Source organism: Aptenodytes forsteri, unplaced genomic scaffold, assembly GCF_000699145.1.
Source record: "Aptenodytes forsteri isolate BGI_AS27 unplaced genomic scaffold, ASM69914v1 Scaffold53, whole genome shotgun sequence".
Classification (NCBI taxonomy): domain Eukaryota; kingdom Metazoa; phylum Chordata; class Aves; order Sphenisciformes; family Spheniscidae; genus Aptenodytes; species Aptenodytes forsteri.
In genome coordinates, this window is record NW_008795909.1 from 11,430,110 (window position 1) to 11,453,759 (window position 23,650).

Below are 23,650 nucleotides of genomic sequence, written 5' to 3' on the forward strand. Positions count from 1 at the left end.
GGTCCAAGGGAGCCTGTTCTCATGGTATTTTTAGTCTGATTTTGAAGACCCTAGGAGTTTTGGATTGCCCTTAAGTTTCTGAATTTTGGGCTTTCTGACTTGAACTGTTAAATATTTTCCATGCATAAACAGCAGCCACAAAATTTCAGGTTGGATGACTTGTGTTTTAGATTAGAAAAAAAAAAAAGCCAAAACAAGACAGAAGAAAAGTAAAATCTCCAAGCGGTCCAGTTACTCTCCTCGTCTGAGTGTGTCGTCTTCCTCTGAAACAGGTTCCTGAGACAGGGAGGAAGTAGCCTCTCTTGGCACATTTCTTAAAGGTGCAAAGGAACGACCCAGCAAGCACAGAAGGGCCCATCCTTGGGGTCGGTGAACGATCCCCTAGCATGTGATGGGGTGCATGAGAAGGCAGCCCATGCTCTCTGTGTGCACCCCACACCTCTGAGCATTGTTTGGCTCATTGTCCATATCTACACGCAGTGTTTTAACTTCCTTTTCCTGTAAGGACAGACCCCCCAGGACCATCTCTTAGAGCAACTTTGAAACCCCACTGAGCTGCAAGCCGCCTTCCCTTCCAGTCAAGATTTATGCCCCTTCGCTTCCTGACGTCCGAGGTGTGGCATAGAAACTCAACCCTCCTCCTAACAATGGGGGACAATCGGCCAGGCCTGACATCAGGCGCTGTGGTTACACACGGAGGCTTTCCTGGGAGGGACAACACTGGTTGGACAATGCAAACGCTGGTGGCGGGGGGCACCCCGTCCGGGCAGGAATGGAGCAGGCATGGGGCTGTGATGTTGCCAACCCTTGGGCCAGGCAGGGAGCAAGCAGCTTCGGAGAAAGCATCTGACCAAGGCATGTGCCTGAAAAGGACTGTAAAAATACACATGCATGAGCTCTTGCTCTGCAAGGTTTTCCCAACTGGTCGAGGCTTGCAGCAAGAGGGGAACGGGGATATTCCCTTGAGGCACAGATGCAGCAGGTAGATCTGTCCCAACACCCTGATTAGAAATGTCAGTCCTCAGCCTTTTTGTCTCAACCAGGCGCCCATGAGATCCCACACACTGCGATCTGTGGTGGGGATCCCTGCCCAGCTGCAGCATGGGTCAGCTCCAGCCTGGGACCGCCTGCACCAGGCATCTCACAGAGCTAGGGAGAAGCCCTGACCAGGCTGTGAGAGGTGGTGGGCATGAGCTCAGGAGATGGAGAGATCAAGCAGCTTGAAGTTGTCCTTGAGCCTCTCTTAGTGCTGTGACTGTGGGCATGGCCAGACCATTCGTGGTCCCACACTGGGGTGGATCAGCAGAGAAGGTGTGGCTCCAAGCCCCCCATGTCCCCGGGAAATGCCACCCTTTCCTCCTCACCATGTCACTACACTGGGAGATGAAATCTGGCCAATGCAAGCCATTGGTGGTACCTATGGAATTAGCTGACCCTTCGCATAACCCCCCAAGGGCTCAAAAATCACTTGGGTCCTTCAGGTCATAAGGGGTTTTCTTAATCACCTCCTTAAAAAGAAACAAAAGGAAAAAAAAGTGATAAATATTGGTTCCCCCATGCTTGCTCTTGTCATTTGGAAAATGTGTGCTGAGCTTGTGTTTCTCAGCTTTTCTCTAGAACCTGGAGGCCCATGAACTGCTTGTTCCTTTTTCTTCTTTTTAAAATGAAATATGAGATTTTTGCATAATACATTGGAGCAAGAAGCTGGGGAGGGGGTGAAGAAAAACATCAAGTATTGTGGGACTAAAATTGCAAGAGTTGGCAACTGATTTTTTTTGTTTGTTTGTTTTTCTTTCTGTTTTCCAGAGAAAAAGAAAACACCCCCCATTTTGCTGAGCCCCAGCAGGGTGAACAGAGGGAAAAGGTGCTTCAGGGCAGGAAGAAAATGTGAAGAAATAGGTTTGCAAACTCCATTTATATTGGATTGTTTGAAAATTGTCCTGAGAGCTGCATTCTGGGGACAGCTGTCCTGCTCTGAGGAGGGAATGCAGACAGATGTGTGGGGGGAGAAGCTGTGTGGGGCTCTCGGGCTGGGACAGGACTCAGGTTGCAGTTGCCTCTGGTTGCACTCGGGTCCCAGCAGTGCCAGCTCCTCAAGGAGGGCAAGGAGAGGCTGGGGGTGCAGAGGAAAGGCTCCATGAAACCCTTCCTCCCCATAGGAGCAACATCTCCTTCTGCAACAGGAAAAGTCCCGGTTGGCCAGAGCCAGTCTTGGTAGGCGGAGAGGTGGAAAAGGACTGGCAATCGGTGCCATTACGCCTAGGCCCCCTCCCTGCCGGTCATCTGGAAGTCATGGCAATGCTGCAATGCCCTCATGCTCAAGGAAGACCTGTAGAAGGAGCTGAGTCTGTGCTGCAGATGTGCATGGGATGGTGGTACCCAACCTCAGCTCTGGTGCTTGCAAGACTCCCAAGCCACCGGCAGCTGCAGGAATCAATAAATGGAGGCTCAGCAAAGTAGCATATTGCCCTTAACGTATTGCATCCCAAGGGATGTTGCCCCTAGGTGTAAGGATGCTGGTGTGGATCTCCACTAATGCGACTACAGCCAGTATCTACTCTGGGCTGTTTAACAGCACAAACGAATGCATCTATCTCGCCTTGGCTGCACGTGGCATGCACAGGGGGACTGTTACTTATTAGCGCTTGCAATCGTTGGCAAGAGCTGCTGGAACGGAGGTTGAGCTCCAACTGCTATTCCTGCCTGTCCTCCTTCACTTGTGCTCGTATCTTTCTCAGACTCGTTCCTTTTGGGTTGAAATTTTCCATGCTTCCTCTTAGCCCAGTGACGCGTTTTTGCTGAAGGTATGGACCGTGCTGGTTGGAGTCCTCTTTGTGGATCTCCTTGCTAATCTCTGCCCTACGGTGAATGTCCGTCTTTCGTGTCTGAGGAGATGTCAGGCTGAAGAAAATCTTTAGAGGATGGGTTCTGATTTATTTACTTGTTTATTTATTTGGAAAAGTGACTTAAAAGTTTACATTTCAGTCAACTGGAACTTAAAAGGAAATCTTTTATTTAGCTCTCCCCCAGCGGAAAACTGAACAGGTCTGGCAAAATTATAGTTTTTCCATGGAACATTCAGATTTTCTGAAAACTACACTTTCTATTGAAAAAATTATTTTGATCATTGGTTTTTGATCTGCTCTACTTTTTAGGGATGATTCAAAACATAAAGGCAAAAATCTCCACTTCCTACATCTAATATATCAACTTTTTCTTTTAGCATGACTTCAATTCCATCTCCTTAGTAAGGAGCCTAGAAAAATTATTCAGCTTAAGGAAAAGCATTTTATCAGTTATAAAGTTTGTGGATATTTAAAATGGGTATCTTAGTGCAAGTATTGGATTTGCAGGTTGCCTTTCTTCCTATCTGGGTCAAGGACGCCAGACTTAAAAACCTGGTGTTAACTTAGTTAAGAGTACCTCTGGTTTGTTGGTGGGGTTTTTTTAAGGACAGCTGAAATACAGAAAAATCTGTTTAGGGCTGAAGGACTAAAAATTACCTCTGGGAACTGGGAGACCTCCATTCATGGTGATTCTGTAACAGCGATTCCAGGATTGGATTTATCATTTACGGGAGTCGTGTGGTTTAATACATGCTTTTCCCCTGGATTTTCAAACTCAGATTGTTTTCTTTAGACAGCCGCCTTCTTCTTAGAAAGTTAGGATAACCAAATACTAAGCTTTAACTAATTAAATCTTCAAAAGTTAGCAAGTTCCAGTCCAAGGATTAATGGCATTACAAAGTTAATACAAGGTCATCGCACAAATGTAGAATTTTCTCTATTCTCTTCTCTACCCCATTGCGATGGGGCAACTTCTTGACTGTTTAGAGATTGTCCCTGTGAGTAGATATCAATTTGGTACTTTCAGACATGCACATACATGGACAAAATTGATATAGCCTATGCACTGAACACATAAAATAGTTTCTTGAATGCACAATGCATTCAAAATGGCTAATTTGCAAAATGCCCAGAATGCATTGTGGTGGATGACTTGATTTGAAACATTAGAATAGGTGATAAGAAAGTAATGCTATAGAATCATTTATATATATTTCAAACGACTCCCACTTAAAGGGGGAAAAAAACCTATAATTAACATGACAGATAAGAGAAACTGTGATACTTGAAATAAATGTGATGTATTTGATTTTGAAGTAGAGTTTAAGATTCTGGGGATGTGTTCAAGAGAGAAAAAAATATGTGCTCAGAGTTGAAAATGAAGAGATACCTTAGATCATCTTTAAAAACTGAGCAACATCACAGAACTTCTCTGTTCCTAATGGCCTTCGGCACAGAGCCTCCTAGGAAATGAGAGTGGGGCTAATTTAAAAGAGAGCTGACAAAAGGGAGGCCCTACAAGGGAAGGTTTAAATAGGGCTTCTTTTCCATGCCAATAGCCATGCAAGGAGAAGATATCCAAAGATCTATCCATGGTGGAAGTAACTCTTGAGGAATGCTACCTCCTTGCAGATTTTAAAACAAAATGCAGGGCCGATGATGGCTTAGATGTTAGATGTAATGGATGTTATGTCGGTCGTTGGATGGAGTCTTGGTAGCCAGTTCAGTGAATAGTTTTGCTTAGTTTTTGGATGTGTGATCCCAGGTCCTGTGTTGGGCTAAGTTCCTATGGCTCCTCCAAAGATACACGGGCAGGAGCTAGAGGTGGACGGTTGTATGGCAGAAAGGGGGAATGGGTATTTCCTGCCAGCACTTCTATCTGCAGAGCCCATCACCAGGATGAATTAAAAACCACTGATTTCCGCAGCACTGTCTTCTCATTTCCTAGCTGTTGCTCAGGCAAAGCTGTTATTAATTCAGGAGGAGTCTGCCTGAGCAAGACCTCTCTAGAGTCCAAAATATTTTGTAGAGAGTAAATATAAGAATTATTCACCTACCACAGAACAGCATCAGCCTCTGGGTGGAATGCAGGAGCTGTTTAACAGTGCGCAGAAACGTTTTCCCGCAGGTTTGGACAGGAGTTGAAGGTTTGTGAATGCCCAATTGAAACTACAACTGAAAGCAATAAGATGGGCCCCCTCCCTTGCCTCGGTACTGGATGGGCTCGGAGGGGCGAGCACCACCTACCCGAGTACCACACCACTTCCTCTAGGACGCTAGGAGATTCTTCTGGAGCTCGCCCATCTGACCCAGTCCTCCACATGAGATCTGGCAAGATAATCGCTCCAAGCGTCTGGGTAAGTACTGTAAAATGCTTCAAATAAATGAATAGAAATCATCTGCTTCATAAATGCCAAGGGCTTTCAACATGTCGTTTCTTGGTAAACAAAGAATTTCAGCACGACAATATCTTAGGATGTTATTGGCCATATTTGTTCCCTCGTGCACATTGAAGTGAATGTGCACAGAGTCGCACAGCTATCCTTTACCTCCTCCTTCAGCTTGGAGGTTTTCTCCCTGCTGCAGTGGAGATGAAGGGGCTGCTCTGGCTACCCCCAGACAGACTGATCTGCCCCCAGTCCCCAAAACTCCTATTTCTGTGATGGTGAAGGGCAGGTGGAAGTTCTGCTCGTGTTCAGTTTTGCACGAAGTGCCATATACTACGATTAGAAAAAAACAAAACAAAACAAAACACGTCCTTTTTTTTTTTTTTGCAGACATTAGAATGCAATAAAAATATGTGTGTGCTTCCCCCCTCGCCCCCCAGCTAAATTGATTACATCTGGTGGCATGAAAAAAAATAGCCAAAATGTCAGACTGAGTCACACAGCCCCCTTGGGTGGTTATATTTATTTCAGGGTTGGAGCACTCATCAAAACAATTTATCCTTGGCTCTCCCTCTCAGCTTTCCCATCTCTGTGCTTACAAACTCTTCTCTGTTCCCTAACACTTGTATTTAGCCCCAAGCCCCCTCCTTCCCCCAGTCTTTCCTTTCTCCATCTTTTCCCCTCTCCACGTCCTCTGGCCTGGCTCCGTCCCCCTCCTTCCACTTTGCTACATCAACCCCAGCAAACCCTGTAGCTGCAATTCTCCGCTGGGGATAGCAGGGGAAGCTGGAGCACAGACAAGGCTTGATATTTCTAACACTGTGTCACTTATTTAGTGTCTTGTTTCACGTTGCTTGGGGTGAAGGGACGTGGTAAAATGTGTGTCAGCTCCCTGTTGTGGTTTCCATCATCGCTGTGACCGGTGGGGCAGCTGGGGTGGGACCACGCCTGCTGGGATGGCCACGGCTCCATCTCCAGCCTCGCCTGCTCTCCCTTGGCTGCCCTGACCTGCTGCAGTGGTGGAGGTGGATCCGCTGGCTCTCTTTTGGTGGATTATTTTCTGGGCTTGGTTCACCTGTGTCCCATGTTTTCTCTCTGTCAGGGAGCAGCACCAGAAGTATCTGCAGGGTGAGGAGAGTATGTGCCGCAGTGGGTGCGGAGCACCTCGTCTCCAAGAACACAAAACCTCCTTTCCATCTCTCTTCCCAAACCTCATCCTTCTGCCCAAATCGCAAGGAGAATCGACGCCTCCTGCATGCAGCCCTGGGGGACACCCTGTACATCTCAGTGTATAAATCCTGTTGCGATCTGCTGCCAGGTTGTGCCTGCTCTCATGCCGTATGCCAACCACAGTTACAGAAGACCAAGCACCCTAGGATCCTCGTGGATGGAAATGGCTGCAGAAATGCATTTCTCTGTTTTTTCTCCGTGATGATAAAAGGTCCTGTTCTGGCAGGAGCAGGGACTGAAGCTCTTGGTTGCTCTTCCTCTTGGGCTGGAGGATTGCCCTGCACAGAAAGACCTCCTTGCTTTCTTCACTGCTCCTACAGGGATCAATGACAGATGAGGAAGACAGGGTTACCCTCCACTACCTTCGCTGGGAGAGGACTTGAAAAGCTCTTAGCCCCACCGCCTCTGAGCTTAACACTCTCTGTCCCATCCGTTGTGCCTCCCGCTCCCAGCCTGGGCAGAGGGCTCCTATTATACAGTGTGCCACATTTTTCTCCTGTGGTAAATTGGAGCCCCTCTGGGATCTGGTATTGTGCTTTTTTTTTTCCCCCAGGTATTTTTGTCTGTGAACCACAGAAAACTGAATAGCAGGAAATGAAGTGCAGATTGAGAACATGGTTGAGTGCACTTGCTAAAATAAAACATTGGGGGGGAGGGAGAGATTCTTTTATAAATAGAAAATGAAGTGTGTGTTTACTTTTTATTGATGAAGTATTTAATTGTGCTGAGGGTTTGAGAGATGTTCTTAGCAGCATCTCAGACTGTGCATTGACTAGAAATGCCAGTTGGTCTTTGGTACAAATACCTTGCTAGGTCGAACTCACCTGTTTTGTGGCTGGGAAGGGCAAGGGGATGTCAGGATTTTTTGGTGATCTCTGACATGCCACAGTTGTGCCAGGAGGGCCAGAGAACTCCACTGGTATCTTCTCAAACTGGACTAGATACTAAGACGACCCAAAGGCTTGTTGAGTGGATGCATTTGACAGCAGAAGAGAAAGTCTCTGCCCATTGCCCCTGGCCAATGTACTTCAACTTTGGCTGGACAGGCTTACCCAAGCAGTGATTTTGGTCTCTGTGGTCTGTTCGGCCTTTAGTCTCCATATAGAGTCTGCCAGCAAAGCAGGCCACACCAGAGAGCATCTGCTGAGCTGGTGCTGAAATGGCCCTGCTGCGGAAGGTAGGTTAGCCTGGATGCTGTCACCACACTGCCATCGCTGTGCTGTTTCTGGGATGCTTCCTGAAGCTAATGTGCTGAACTCTGCACAGCATCGCATTGTGTCATGGAGCTGTGCCACAGAGCCTTAGAGCCTGCTTGCTCTCTGTTATGCCTCTGACTTTTTTTCTGAAGCAAGGCAAGTAGCACAAGCAAGTGCAGGGTGTGGAGATAAGGCTGTGACCTTTTAGATTATTCTGTTGCTCTACTGCAAATGCTGGATGGATCCAGCCAGGCAGCTGGGTTCTTTTGTGAGGTTAAATTAATCTCATTAATTCAGATGTCTAAAAGTAGCAACCTTTAGTCATCAGTGACCTGGACTGCTTTCTTGTGGGGGGTAGATCTCTAGAGTCCATCTCCCATCTCTGGAGCTGTCCTGTTCTCCCTGTGTTTCTGAATCATTGTCTGAAAGATTGTACTTTTATGTTTGTTTTGATCAGTGAAGGATTATAAGACTTCAAAAGCAGAGGAGACCAAGATGCTTAGAGTCTCCGTGACAGGTCTGTGCACCTTTACAAGAAGCATGGGTGCAACCAAGAGATGTGTCCATAATGAATTAAATGGGGCTGCTTTTGTTTGGGCATTTGTTTGGTCTTAGCTGTGCAAAGTGTCCAGGGAAGCTTTTAAGCACATGCCAAAGTCAGCAAGAGTCAACCACCTTTGTTAAAGCTTGCTTGAATCAGATCCTAAATGTACAGAAATTGGACACACTGGTTGCTTTTCAGAGGGACCAATTATTGATCATCCAAATGTCTATGGAGCAAAACTGTCATAAAGGAACACCAGGTGAGTGTCCCCATCTCAACCAGCCTTCACCCCTTTCCAGCTGTGCCTGCGTAGGGAAAGCCATCGTTCCCTTTAGCCATGAGAGTCAGTGGTGCCACACACCGCTGCCTCCGCTTCCAGGCCAGATGGGAGCTGGAGATCTGTTGGAAATGTTCAAGCTCTTCCACCTGTCCCTAAGGCCATGGAGTAGAGCATGTAGAGATGATCCAGGCCTCTTTGTCTCATCTATCTTACCTATTTACTCCAAGTCACTATTTCCAAAAGTCCCATCTTGACAACGCCTTAGCAGGGGAAAATGTCCAGTTATGCAGCCTCCAGATGAAACAGTGACCAGCCCAACAGAGGAGACCTCATCTGCGAGGGAATTGTAAGTTCATTTGCCTTCCTTGGGGATAAAAGCCTCTCGGCAGCTTGTTGTGAGCTCCCACAAGAAAAGCGGAATCCTGCCTCATGGGAGTGGGTAGTCCCTGTGCTGGCCAGCATGTTGGCGGAAAGTGGAAGGGGGATTCAGGCAGAGAAGAAATTCTAGAGGGGAGAATAGATGCAAGAAATTCCTAGGAATGTTACAGAAATCAACATCCCCCCCTCTGCTGCTTCCAAACCAACCCACCTAAAAAATGCCGTTTTGTGGGCTATTTTGGAAAGGAGTCCATGCCTGGGGAATTTTTGGCTGATGCTTATGGCTTTTAGAAGTTTCTGGGAGATCAGACGAATAGAAACAGGAACCAGATGGGACTTCTAGCTGCTGGAAAGAAAGGAAGAAAAAAAAAGGGGGAAAAAAATCCATCCCTTGTTTAAAATGTGAAGAGCACTTGTTCACTTTAGGGGAGTTTCCCCTTCACCCTGGATTTCTTATTTTAAAGTCATTTACCCCAGTTCCATGATATTCTCTTAGGACATTTATCTCTGTTCTTGTTGCTGCTAGGAATTTTTCTTTCTTTTGCAATAAAAAGCAGTTTATTCTTAGGAGAATTTAAGCCTTTGCCTTACTAGATAAAAAGAAAGTCAGTGGTTGGTTTTGTTCTTGCAGCAGCCTCAACATCCCTTGGCCATTTACTCACTGAGTTTATCTCTGTGAGGCTGCAAAATATGAAAAAAGACAGTGGTAGTGGAGAGTAGGGCAAAGTTGGAGACAGCTCTGAGCTAGAAAACCGAGCACACGTAGGTTCTATTTGAGGTAAATGGCCGTCAAAGGAAGAGTTGCACCATACTGGAAAGTACAGTAGACCCAAACGTGGACCTCAGATGCATGGTGCCTGCAGTTACCCAACTTGTCAAGCATAGTGTTGGATTTGTGTGTCTTGGCTGTTGGGTTTTGGGGTTGTGGATCCAAAAAACAGGCCTGGTCCAGTCCCAGGCTCCATGTTATCAGACCTTGGCTCTGGAGCTGGTTCATTTCTGGAAAACATCCTAGAGGCTGAATAGGGGCCAAGGAGCATTTTCCAGCTCCTGGGTCCAAGCTGGACTCTGTGCTGGGAGTCGTGGTCCAGCCGCGATCTGATGCCGTCCTGGGACTGGGCTCACTTGTGCTTCATGCTCGCAGCCTTTTCTTTCCGGGCTGGCAGGCAACAGGGGACCAGTGCGGCGGGGTATGTTACACAGTGCCCCTGCTCTACTTGGGAGAGCCATGAAACCTTATTCCCCAGCGGGTAGGAAGGAAGCAAAGTAGATACCACCTCACAGATGAAGATAATAACTGGATATTACCATACTTGTAACCTTTGCCACTAATCTTCTTTTAAGGATTCTGCTTTTAAGGAATTCTTTTAATGGTTAATCGGGGAGTGGGGGGGTTCCTTCCAGTTTCCAGATATTTACTGCTTCCTGGAAAAAAATGCACTCTTCCCAGGTTCCTATCTTGTTTTATAGTTTTCCTTTTCTTGATAATTGTTTCATATTATGTCTCGTGCCCTCTGATCTGCAGCCATTCCCAAGATAGGGTCATCAGCATAAGGCAATGACCCTTGATAAACCTTCACCCGTGGTTTGTAAGTCAGTATGAGAGGAAATCCGTCCCTGGGACCTAATTATGTGTAAACTGTATTTCTAGGGAACTGATTGGAGGCTCCACAAACAACATTAGGACTATACTGTGTGCTATGACACTTATTAGTGGTGATGCACAAAGTCAACCGTAGATATTTTAAGACACAATAGTTGATCTTTTGTTCGCATTTTCGAATGTGCGTGCATTTGAACACATGGCTTTGGTTCCAAGGTTCGTCACAGATAGACCTAACTAAGCCAGCTGCTTGAACCCTCTATTATGGTGACCAATTGATTAGATTAGTTTAAATGAAAAAAATGCCCCAAAACGTAAGGCTTTGGGTTTGAGTGTCCAATTTGAGTTCTGACTTTTGTGGCTTTCTTTTTTCCTTTGGCTCAGGCTGGTCCGGCAGGATGTCCCGTATTAGAATGCTGCTCGGTTGTTGTTGTTCTTTGTGGTTCCAGTGAGCTGTTTTTTCAGAAATGTCTGGAAGGAAAGAGACATAGGGGACTTGGTTCAGAGGGTTTGTACAAAAGCTTTTATTTTCCCTTTTCTCCCCCCCTTCTGTTTGTTTCTCATGGATCTGATGTGCAAGTGTTCTTAGGAGTGACATGCTGAGATTTTTAAAGCAAAGTGCTTATCACATGACTCAGGTGACTGCTGCCGCGGTCGAAGCAGTATCATCCTAGGAATTTTGTTTGAATTCAGCTTCCAGCTCAAACAAAAGTCATCTGAGTAGGCAAGCTTTTACTGGTTTCACTTTGGCTTCCCACATCGGTTTAATTTGGCCCATGTTTGCTCAAAATGTCTCCAGCTGTCTAGAAACTTATTCCTAGCTTGTTGGAACATTCACAACCCTTTTGGCCAGTGTGACCTTAGTTATAAAGGCTGGCTGTTGTTTATTTCAGATCATTTTTACTAGCTCTATTATATATAAGGCGGCTCACATAATTGAAAGAGACAAATGCGTCGGTTGCTGTCCTTGCATTCGCAGGTTATAAGTTGCTGTCTGTCCACAATGCTCAGGCATGAGATCTGCCAGAGAACGCCACCTCATTTTGTTCCATGGGAGTTTTTGCTAATATTTTCTTTTATATTATCACTCTTTTTGTTTTTCTGTTGGAAAGTTTCCATGTGTTTCACACTGAGGACCAAAGTGTCAGAAGATTAAAGGACTGTCTTTTTGCCCAACTAATATGAATTGGATGCTGAACTGTGCACTACTCAGAAAATGAAATGCCTTCTGAAGAAGTAAGCGGCTGGAAGGAGGCAGTGAAAATCCATCAGATTTGCATGACTAATTAGCTTATCCATTAGTTATTATCCTTGTGTTTACTTGTAATAAGAATCTTCAAAGATCATTCTATATTGGACACGCAGCTAATTTTTTGCTTACGGAATTTTTTCCATACTAAGATACTACCGCGATGTGTGCTGTACCTTGACATAAATGATTCTCTCTCAGCCCAGGTGCCCGTCCTCTGGAGGGTGTTGATCCTGCATCCATCAGTAGGGGACGGACTGAGTGCCCACACAGCCCAGACTGTGCATGAGACATTTTCTCTTTCCCCTGAAACTGGGTGTGATTTTCTGAACTTCTTGGCAACCAGAGCCCAGCCTTGTTTCATGGGATGCAAGTGTTTCTGGATGTCAAGTCCCGGTTTCCAGTTAGCGTACCTCGAGTTATTCAGCTTCTCAGTTCTTAAACAAGTGCTCATTTTGTGGAAGTCATTAATGCACTGTATGGAGAAATTTTCTCTGTATGCTTTTCTAATAGTGTTCTCGGTGTATGGTATGATTTAGTGAAAGAAATGTGACTTCTGTAGTTGTTATTTTCAGGTCTTCCTTACTCATAAAGGTTGAGAGGATATGTGTTGCCTTCTTTAAAAAATTAAAGGTTGTCTTTAAATAGCTCCACGAGTTTCTGTATGTCCTACAAGTATTCAAATTTATTCATTTGGGGGGGCAGGGGTTAATGTTCATATGCCCAAAGCAGGACACGGGAAGCACGTTACCTTTGGACTTTGAAACATTGGGGCTTAAAAGTAAAATTCGGAGGATTTTTTTTTTGTTTTTGTTTTGAAGTCCCTGCTACGTCATTTTCTTAGAAGGGTTAGTAGAACTGAAAAAGAGGATTCATGTAATAAACCTGACTTTTGACAGATCTTCCCAAAGAGCTGGATTTGGTGTTGCTCTCTTCCCGCGCGACTCAACCAGGCAGGTCGGTATCATTTCCTGTTTTCTGGCATTCACAAACTTCCACCGGACATATAAAATTTTACATTTACCACAAAAAGTCACCAAATTAAAAAAAAGTCTTTCGAGCCTGATGAGGCCTTTATCTCTACAAGGAAACAAATAAAATCCACATTTGTGACCTAACTTGTCAGCTTTAAGAAAACTTGTGTCTGAGCCTGATGTTATTGTGGAAACTGATTTTGCCAGCTCAGTGATATTTTTCCTTTGCCAAGAACCTGCAGGGGTGTGCTGGATGCATTTTGCCCGGAGCCAAAGTTCCCGATGTGTTTGGACTTTTATCACCTACTTCAGACTGAACAAAAGGTGGGAACTGCCGTCCTCTCCAAGCACTTGTCCGTCCTTTCTGTAAGTTTGCTATAGAGCTTATAGAAAATACTATCTCCGTGTTGCCTGGAGCGCGTTCAGAGCGTTTGCTGCCCGGACGGTGAAAGCAGTGACATTACTTCCTTTGAATCGTGCCTGAATTTCGGCGGTGCTCTCTGTGCCTTGGTTCTCGCAGGTTCCCTGAGCTGGAGTTTCACAGCGAGGACGTTCCCGGAGCATCCCGGGACAGCCCGCTCCGTGGGGCGCAGCCCCCCAAGGGAGGCGGAGAGGAGAAGCGCTGAAGGTGACAAGGGGTCCAGCTCTGCTCCGGGAAAGCCTGAACGGCCCCGACCCACTGGAGCCCACCCGTCGCTCGCCTCCGAGCGGCCGAACGGCCCCGGGAGGAGACGCGTCCCTACGGCGTGCGGTTAAGTGCTTTGCTGAACGGGGGCCAAGGTCCGGCGCGGAGCCGCCCCGCTCCCGCCGGCTCCCTCGTTGGCGCCGCACCGTGGAGCCGGCCCTGGGCTCGCGCGGGAGGACGTTACGAAATCCTGGCCCTGACAGAGAGCAGATGCATTATTGGGAAGCCCTCGGGTCATGAGAGGGCTAATAGTCACATTCCTGGCTGGGATGGCGAAAGATTTACGCCGGGCGCTCGCTCGCCTCGCCCTGCACCAGGCCGGCTCCCTACTTCACCGGCCCCCTCGGCTTTAATTGTTGTGTTAATGGCCCTTTTATTTGAAGCAGATCCCCTGGCTTACAGAGGAGAATGTCATTATGTCGTATTTTAGATGTATTTACATTCTCCTTGCCACAGGGATAACGTTCTAATTATTTTCTATAGCTGACAGCACCAGCGTCTCTGGTATTAGGGACCCCTTAGACCTGATTACGTGGTCTGTTTTTCTTCAGATCACCCACAAATGACAGTGTGGAGCAGGTTTATTATCAATTGACGTACCTTCGCTTAACGCAACTTGCTCCCGAAACAAATGTCCTGAAAAGATAATACATGGTTAGAGCATGTGTCTTCGCTTGCATGAAGGCAGATGGGCTTAGGAGGTCAAGCCAATAGTTGACCTCTCCTGAGTCCTCGGACTTTGCCGCGCACCCCTGGCACGGGTGCATGGAGGCAGTGCGGTGCTGCGTCGCGTTTCCCATGCAAGCCGTACCCAAAGGCCATTGAAAAGGACTGCTGTAAGTTTTACAGCTGCTGTGTCAAATGGCGGAGAACGACAGCATGGGAAGGGACTGGAGGTGCAGGGGGAAAGGAGGGAGAAGTGGAGGATGTTAGCTTAGTTTTGCAATGAGGTGTAGAGAGGTACCGGAGTCTGGTCTAGACGGTGGGATCGCGCCTGTGTGAGAAGTTGTTTTTAGGGGAGAAGAGGAGCCAGGGCTCATCACTGGAGAGAGCTGTGCAACACGCGGTGGACTTGATGGACAGGGTGGTGAGAGGAGACGCCTGGCAGGAGGGTGTGCGGGGCTGGTGGGCGGAGGTTGGGGACCACATGGAGAAAAGAGTTGCAATAGAAGACGAGACAGGAGAAGCCTGACAGCTTGATGAGAGGAGATGGGATGGGGACCATTGCAGAGCTGGAGATGAGCAGAGAGAGTGGCTTCAGAGCAAGGGGCGATGCCCAGGAGTTGGCCGGGGAGGCGCGGGAGCACACAGAAGTAGGGACAGCAATTGAGATAAGGAGGGTGAGAGACAGTTATTAGAACAGAATGATTTGATTTATCCCGAGTCATTTGTTCACCAAATTTTCCCCCTGAGATCTTAAACAGACTGAAGTGGTTTCAAATGTTGTCATTATTTAGAACAATTCAACAAAATGTTTGTTGCTTTGAAAAAAAGGGAGGGGTGAGGGACGGAGAAAAGAAAGAAAGGAAAAATAAAAGCCTGGATGGTCTGGTTTGCCACATTTGAATTTTATTGCCAAATTGGGATGGGTCAAGAAAAATCACTCTTTCTGTTCTCTGAGCGGGAGTTTCACTTACAAAGCTGCTTCTGATGTGAATGCTTACCCAAGCTCAGATGCAGTCTCCGTGTGTATTCAAACGTGAAACAACAAAAAGCAAGTATTTGTGCTAGTGAAACCCTGTCGAGGAAAAGTTTGTGCACCAGGACATCTCAACACAGAGACAATTTCATTACAAAATTCAGGCACGTCTTCGTGGAGACTTTTCTCCTTGCAGCTCTAGAGATTATTTTGTACTTGGAGCTGCTGGGCATGCAAGGCATTTTAAAAGCAAATAGAAAGGCAAAGACACTGCCCCGAGGGACTTACAATTTAAGTCAGACCAAAGCGGAGTGAAAATGCTGGCTGCGTGGTATTAAAAACCAGAAGGTGGGCACTTTTATTTGGAAAGCCAAGGATTCCCACTAAGTTATTTAGGTTTTCTTGTGTGCATGCATGGCTTCTAGAGCCATTTTTAGCGTCAGCTTAAAAGAAATGGGTCTCACTCCTTCCCCCAATAACATTGGAGCCTGTCTGCAAGGTTCAGTGAAAGGTGGCAGGAGGGTAGAGGTCTCAAAGGTACTGTGTTCCTGTTTTGCTTCGTGAAAATAAAAAGCCAGTGGAGGAGAGGCAACTAAACCATTATTTCAACTGAAAGAAAAGCTTCTGCAGGTGCAGAAGCAGCATTACTAGTCTTCAAAAAATCTGAGAGTGAGGAAAAGGATAGATGCTTTCTTGCAGCCATTGTGGCTGCAGCCGTTGGAGAAGTTTCCATCACAGCATGTACGTGAGAGTTGTACCTTTTAAGACACAGGATAATTCAACCATGAAAACACGAAGTCCAGGAAAACAGGATCCTTATTTCCACCTCTCTTGAAATTACCTGTTTGTTCTTCATTTACTCGTATGCATTTGGTGGATGGCAGTTTGGGGATGCTTCTTTCAGCTCAAAGAACCATGAATGAGCAGAGCGTCTCCTGCCTCTGCTGGAGAGCGTTTTGGGGGTGGAGGTGCTGATGGGTCATCATCCAGTTGGCCACAGTGCAAACAGGAGCTAGAGAGAGGATGAGATACAATTTTCTTACCACTGTTTTTATGTTGGACTGGGTAATAGAACTGAGTATCTGCTACCCCATTTGGTCAGTTTGATCAATCTGTTGGTCTTGGTATGGGATGAGGAATGACAAAGTGTGGGAGTTCTGTACCGATATCCATTTGTGGAGTTTCATCTGAGAATATTCAAGTATGTATGTCCTGTGCAGATTTGCTGCCTTGTGAATGTCTGAGCTGTAATGAGGTGAATGCTACTGGAAAGCAAAGGTTTAATTAGCTCTGCTGTTTCAGTACTTTCCTAAAGTGCATTTCAAATCACACACTTAGTTGTGAAATCAGTCATCAATCCTGTGTTTGATGGTTACAGAAGTTGTGTGGTTTTCTTTATCTTTTTTCTGAGAAGCCCCTGATCAGATGACTTAATTTTCAGAACACAGCACAAAAGAATAAATTGCAAATACTCTGTGAATTATTAAAGGAGAATATTATGAATAACTTAAAAGAAGAAATGAGTGCTAGAATTATGTGTCATGTTGGCTAATTGTCCAGTAGCAGAAAGGAAAAGAAAGGCTAAATCGATTAGTTCAGCTTGTTTATTGAAAGTTTTTTGCTGATAGATTTTGAGTAGTTGTGCTTGGCAAACCAAATGTTAGTGTGAAGAGCATACCAGAGATTTGGGGGTTTGGTTTATTTTCTAAAATAAAAATGATTGGATCACAGCACTGATTGATAGAAGAGCAATGTAACGTGCTTCGGTAGGGCTTTTCTCTGAGTGAGTCACAAACTATACTGATACAGCGCTCTTCTGAAGGGGTCAATACGTAGCACAACAGAAAGATAAGAGGGGCCATAGTTTTGCCAGAAACACTGCAAGACTCTGGACACGCACACCAAGACATGCAGGAGCAAAACTCTAGAAAAGCTTAGGATCCGTAAATCACTTCTGGTGGAGCCCAGGCATGAGAGCACTGGCAGAAGCCGTGGTGTGGTGTGGTGTGGACAGACTCGGGGCACTACGCCTCCTCCACATAATGAATCCCCTTCTATGCTGTAGGCACCACCATCATTATCTCTGCTCCAGTGGGGTCTTGGCCGGTGGAGACTCACAAGTCCCACTTCTGCATGGAGCTCACTTTATCTTCATCAGGAGGTTGGAGGGCTGAGTCAGCCCTGCTGGGATTTGCACCGGTGGTTCCAGGAAGTCTGGGTATTTCAAACCTTAGGCTTAGACCTCTAATCATCCCCTTATCTAAACTGCCTAACATCTGAGTCTGCAAAATTGGGTTGGAAATCTCACACAAACATGCTTTCCCCAGCGGCATTTCTGTGTTCATTTGCCAGTGGAGCCCGGGACTACAGAAGGGCATAGAAGATTCAGCTTTGAATCCAAAGGTTTAATCAAAGTGTTGCGTGAAGGCCTGGTCCTTTCTTGATTGATGGCTTGCTTACTGCTTGCTGACAGCTGGAGAGGTTCACCCTTTGGGGCAGAAACCCAGAGTTAACACTCAGAGAGGCAAGTGTTGACGCTCTTGGGCCATAAGTTTAGAGGAACCCAGTTCTTTTAAATTGATTTCTGCATCTGCTGGGGATGGAAGAAAGGGGTTGATTGCTTTCTTGTAACTTACAAAGAAATAGTCTCATCCTAAAAGCCCTACTGCTCAATACATGCAGAAATTGTTTGAATTATCCACGGTGGTTTTTTCAACCCAAGAATTCAAAGACAAATGGTGTGAGGTCCTACATCAGGCCGGCATCTCTGAATCCCTCCTCAGGTAACTTTTTCAACCTCACTTGGCCACAAAGCCTAAAGAGCTCAGAGATATGAAATTCTTACAGGTTTTGTGAGAATAGCTGGTTAAATGGGGATGACAGACTAAATTAGCACCCCTGTTAGGAAAAGGTTGCAGTGTTAATTCACTCCTTATCATACAGCAGAGGATCCTAAGCAGAGGCTGGGTCAAGGGGAGGCAAAGGCCTTTCTGATGTCCCCCAGCTGTGGAAAAGCTCCAGTCAAAACTCTCGCTTTATCAACCATCTCATTGTGCAGTGGCACCTTAAAGAACAAACAAACCAGCTTTATTTGTTCCCCATCTCTCAGAGCTGCTTGCTTATATGGCATTTGCACTGATAACATGTCTATGTGGAAGTTCTTCTTTATCTTCACCTTAGTCCCGTCACTGAAGGAAACAAGTATCCCATGGCTTGATGCTACATTGAATGGGGTGATACAACAGAAAGGAAACTTTCCAGTTTTGTCCTCTAGTCAAGGAAGAGGATCGGTATAAATAATTCCTCACAAATCAGTGCTTTGATATGCTTCGCTTCTTTCAGAGTATCTCTGAGCAGATGCATGATAAAGTTCTCATTTTAACCGATGTTAGCAAATCGCTGGAGAAACCGACTGCTGTTTGCTGCCCATCTATAGTAGTTAAGCCAGATTCCTCTGTTCTGATTTATCAGATAGGGTGACTGATGATGTTTGTAAATGTAAATTTTAAGTTTCCTCAAATTCTAGTGTGTAAAGCTTCAAAATAGTCATTTTCTATAAACACTGTTCCTTGAAAAAGTCCTGCCACTTGAATATCTGGTGAAGATGAATGCACATTGCATGCAGAGTTGGCAAAGAGGCACCCATCTATAAACATACAGTTACTATTCATGGAGATTTCTTTTATCCTCTTTCCAGTTGTACAAACACAACACCACCACCACCCCCGGCAATATTGCATTGTAAATTACCTTCCTTTTAAAAGCCCTCTCCCCTTAGTGCTTTTCATTCAGGAGATGGGAGACAGCCCTGGGCTTGTTGTCTTCAGATCAAATACAAGCTGCAGACTCTGGGTATTCACCTGAATTATATGAACCTCTGTGCCGTAGCTATTTACTTGTTGTGATACATTTCCTTTTCTTGATTAACTAAGCTCTGAAAAGACACATCTGTTTCAGCATTGCCCCCTCAAGGCAGTCCATCAGCCCTCTGTTTTGTAGCATCTTTTTCTCTCACCTTTTCCTTGCCTTACCCTCTGTGGTCTGCTGCATTTTTTGTCTTGTGTTCATGATTTGTGTTAGACTCCTGGGGCAGGGACTGTGTCGTGGTGGTTGCCTGTGAAAAGCCATCTATCGTGCAATGGATATGAGAACTATTTAGGGACGTGCAAGGCTGCAGCCCATTTTGTAACTGAAGCCCCAAAGGTTGAGCCGGTGGCTGTTTCTAATTAGTTACACAGTGCCTATCTGTAGCCTCCTACAATGCTCCAAGCTCTGGGTACCCTCAGTTTCTTATTAACTTTACTGGTGTTCAGCATCCTCAGCACCAGGCAGGTCTGGTCCCCAGTAATGCACTAAGCACCCTCTAGCATTTTAAATATATGCACTGAATGCTACTTAATAGAAACTGAACAGGACCATGATTTGCAGTTAAAATAAATACGAGATAATTTATTAGAATACACTGCTGGAGTCACAGCCTTCACAGGGTATTTCTCTCTGTTATACTATCCAAGTACTGGAGGAGTTTATTGCATGGTTTACTATGTGGCATCCAAAACCCCTCTATAAATAGCTGTTGATTTGCACCTAAGAATCATTTTAGGGAGAAAGGAGAGCAGGAGCCCTAGGCTGATTCTTTCATCACGGGGGGCCCTTAGGAACATCTGTTTTTCCCCAGCACCCTGGGCCAGAGCTGGCACCTCTGTGCAGCAGGGCTGCCCCCAGCCCTCGCCAGGGCCCATGCCCTGCGGTCCTCTCCGCAGCAAAAGCAGCGAGGAGGTTCGCCCGGCAGTGGTGGCGTCTGTCGCTGTATTCTGCTCTCAGGCCTCTCTTGCCCTTTGAAGATTCCCCATTGTTTGGGCTATTAACATACTTTCGGGGTGGATGTTTATCTTTTTTGAAACTTTTACGGCAGGCGCATTGTTAAAGAAAACCCCGAGAAGCTCTTTGCAAGAAAGCACCACCAGAGCCCTTTGGTGAGCGTAATACCACCCTGAGAAGCTCTTCCCTTCATGTGATCAGCTTCTAATACCTAACAGTTCTGTGAGTAAACATTTATAGATCAAATCAAAAGCTCGCAAAAGGAAGCACTCTCGATAGATGAGAAGCTAAACTGATCTAAATTAGAACAGATGCAGAGATAACCTTGCCTGGCTAAAAAGCATATACTATCGGTTGCATGCAGATAATTAAATGAATGAGCCCTTTTCTATTGAACAACTGATGTGCAATTGATAAACTTAATTAATAATTAACTTTTTAATTAAATATCAATTTAAAACAAGTGTGGTAATATGCCACTCGCATTTAATTTTGCTGCCTTTTCTTCATTAAAGAACCGTCAATAGGGTTACAGGTATCTGTATAAGATGCCTCTGTGCACTGCACAGGGAATAAATGTGTCCGCTGGGCACTTGCCAGTGAAGAGATGGTGATAAACAGCAGCAACCGGAGACAAAGCCGGCGTGCAACTTCAGAGAGTCAGAAGGAATAACCGCAGATAAATGGCACATCCCTTGCCACGGCTTTCTTAGCAGCAGGCGGCCTACCTCGATTTATGCCCTTGTTCGCCATTAAAAGAGGCAGCAATGGCTATAGAAGAGCTGAGCCCTCCTCGTAACAACTCTTCAGGAAGAAGGTCCTTCCCAGCTTTATGAATGAAGTGGCTGGATGAAGCCAAGAGTGAACATCTAAACCCTGGCCTGTGTTGAGGGGAGAGAGATCCATCAGTTATTGCCTTGTTTCAGCAAAACAATCCTGAATAAATGAGGGAAAGCTGCGATCTTTTTGCATGTGTCTTCTCACATGATGCCTTAGCGCAATTCCTATTAGTGCTAATGGGGTAATTGGCTCCCCTCAATGTGAACTCCCTATAATGCATCCATGTAACTTGATTTGAGAGTGTAAATCCCATTAGCCTGAATGGCGATCTTTTCTGCCTCTAATTTACCCATTTGATCCTGCAAGCACTAACAGCCGATCTCGACTCCCTTTGAAAGCGATAAATAGGCATCTGACTTCCGCTAAATGGTGTTTGCAAACGTGCATGACGGTATCACACCTCCGGGTTGGTGCCCCTCGCTGTGCCCCCCCCGCCAGTCTGCCCTTACAAACATCTGTGCAAAAGGGATATTTCTGCAGGGCCGCTGGCAAACGCCTGCTTTTCGTCTGGCTCCCCAGTGCAGCCCCAGCTCCCAGCCACATGTGGCGGCTGCATGGCTGCGTCCATGCAGCATGGCGCAGCAGCGGGTGCGTAAGGCTCCCAAGTGGTTTGGACACTTTCTGGGGGTGCCTGCAATCAGATGCTGTGATGCTGGAGTCATAGCAGCTACTTGGTCCACTGGCTGCTGCTCTTGTTGGATGATAGGTATTTGGAGATCGTGAATAAACACACGGCATCAAATGAGAATAATAAGGGAGCTGATGGCTTCTTTGCTGCAGATTTTCCCATTCACCATCCACTGAGTCCATGCCTCGTCCTAACTGTGCTCTTTTATTTTTCCCTTCTGTTTAAAAAATTACCTAGAGAGCTCAGCTGTGATTTATGTACCTAAATACAACGAAAGAGACTTGAAGCAAACAGCTTCTGCGCAGCCTTTTCATTTGGGATGGTTCCTTCCTAGTAAGGATAATGTAAGGATAATGCTTACCTAGTAAGCACTTACAAGGAGCAAAGAAATATGCAGAAGGCAGGAAATTGGGTTTGCAAACTGGGGAAAAAAAGGTGAAAGGCTGCAAGAAACATTTCCAGCAACCCTGCGCCTGCTAGCAACGAGGAGAAATATTTGAGCACCTCACTGAGGATGTAAGAAAATCTTTCCGCTGTGGTGGAGGATCTGAGTGAAGAGTAAGGGTTGCTTTTTTTTTTTGTTAACGTCTTGATTTGTTTCCAACTGAAATAAGTAGGGTAGAGGATAAGCCAATGGGCTCTTGACTGTCCTTCTGCAATGTGGGGCTTGAAGCCAATTGGAAATGACTCCTCAGAAGGTACCATCATGGACACGGCACCAGACACCTATCCGGTCGGAATACACCGCCGATGAAAGGATGATTTCTTTTCCTGCTCTGCCTCATAAGAGGATATTCTCGCTTCTCCACATGTGAAGGGAAGATGGGTCCCTCCCGTGGGGAATGTTACTGCTGGCCACCACTTCCTTTCTGAAAGCCCCATTTGAAAAGGAGGAAATAGTTGGTGGAGGAAGTTCCTGAAAAGGAATCTTTCAAATCCTTATTTTTGTCAGGTTTTTTTCAGGGGACACCCAATACGATGGAAATAATTGGTGTGGCTGCCTCAAGTGATGGAAAAATTGCAGAAAACTGCAAAGGGTGTGACAGCAAGAAAACCGGCTTATTCTCCATTTATTGTACAATATTTATCATCAACCCGTTTTGTATATTTTGCTTTCTTTTGTGTAATCTTATCATCACTGGGGTTGAAAACGATGTAATTTTTGCTCCTTTGAGTAGTTGCCAAAAAAGCACTTACGTCGGAGTATTAGTGTATCATTTGGCTAGCACATCACATAATGGTTTTTTTACAGCAAGTATTTAACCGTGTTTTCATCCTGTGGGAAAGAATGATGGGTCTGTTTTGTAAAAATAAGACCTTGTGGCAATGTGGACATGCAAGAGATAGAAACATAATGCAACAAATTAGTTTCAACACACAGAAATGAAGTAGTCCAGGCTCCATATACATTCAGCAGTGCTGGTTTCTCTCTCTCTCTTTTGTCTCTCCTTTTTTCTCTTATTCTGAAATGTACTGTTGGATTTTATGGGAAAACTTTGCAAGCAGAAACTATTAGAATTCAACGAGCCGCCTACCTGGTTTGGGCACACAAGAAGATGTTATACTTGTATGCATACATATGTTTGTGTATATGTATGCACACATATAGGTAAAGACAGTATTTATGAGCGCTTGTGTGAGAGAGTAGTTGTGGGTACCAAGCAGATATGATCAAATTCATCCATTTTGCGTGATTTGATGCAAGTTCATGGTGTTATAGCAAGAACCAAATTAGCTTTATTATAGGCTGAAAAGATACTTCAGTTTTTAGCAACAGAAACAGTATTGTGAAGCAGGAGAAATCTGATCATTCTAATTTCATCACAGGAAAATGAAGACCTGGGGCAAAAAATAATTTGTCTTTAGGTGCTTCAGAAATAATCAAGCAGTTAATCATTACAATTTGAGGTGATCCCATCAAACCCCTCCTAAACAGTGGTTAAGTGAATCTCTATTATAACCTGAAATCCGCCATTAACCTGAAAACCATTCATGCTGTGATCCACATCTTTCCAATCTGTGTGTTTTACAACCTGCCCCAATAACGGTCACTCTCACCTCTGCCAGGAAAAAAGTTAACGTTGCTCTTTTAAAGTTCTCCCATTTCTAAACTTTATTCTTTTTATTAAAATGTCTCGGTGAGTTGTGACTGAGATTTCTTTTTCTTTGTAAAAATTCACCAGGATATCTCTCAGCTTTTGCCAAGTAACTGTATAATCTGTTTGATGTCCACCTTCCTTCCTTCCAGCAGCCGCTTACCCGTTTGTGCAGTTACATGCACATTTGTATTTTGTCATGTCTGAATTCAGATGCCGAGTCTGGAGATGCCAAGTACGTGCCTAACTTTACT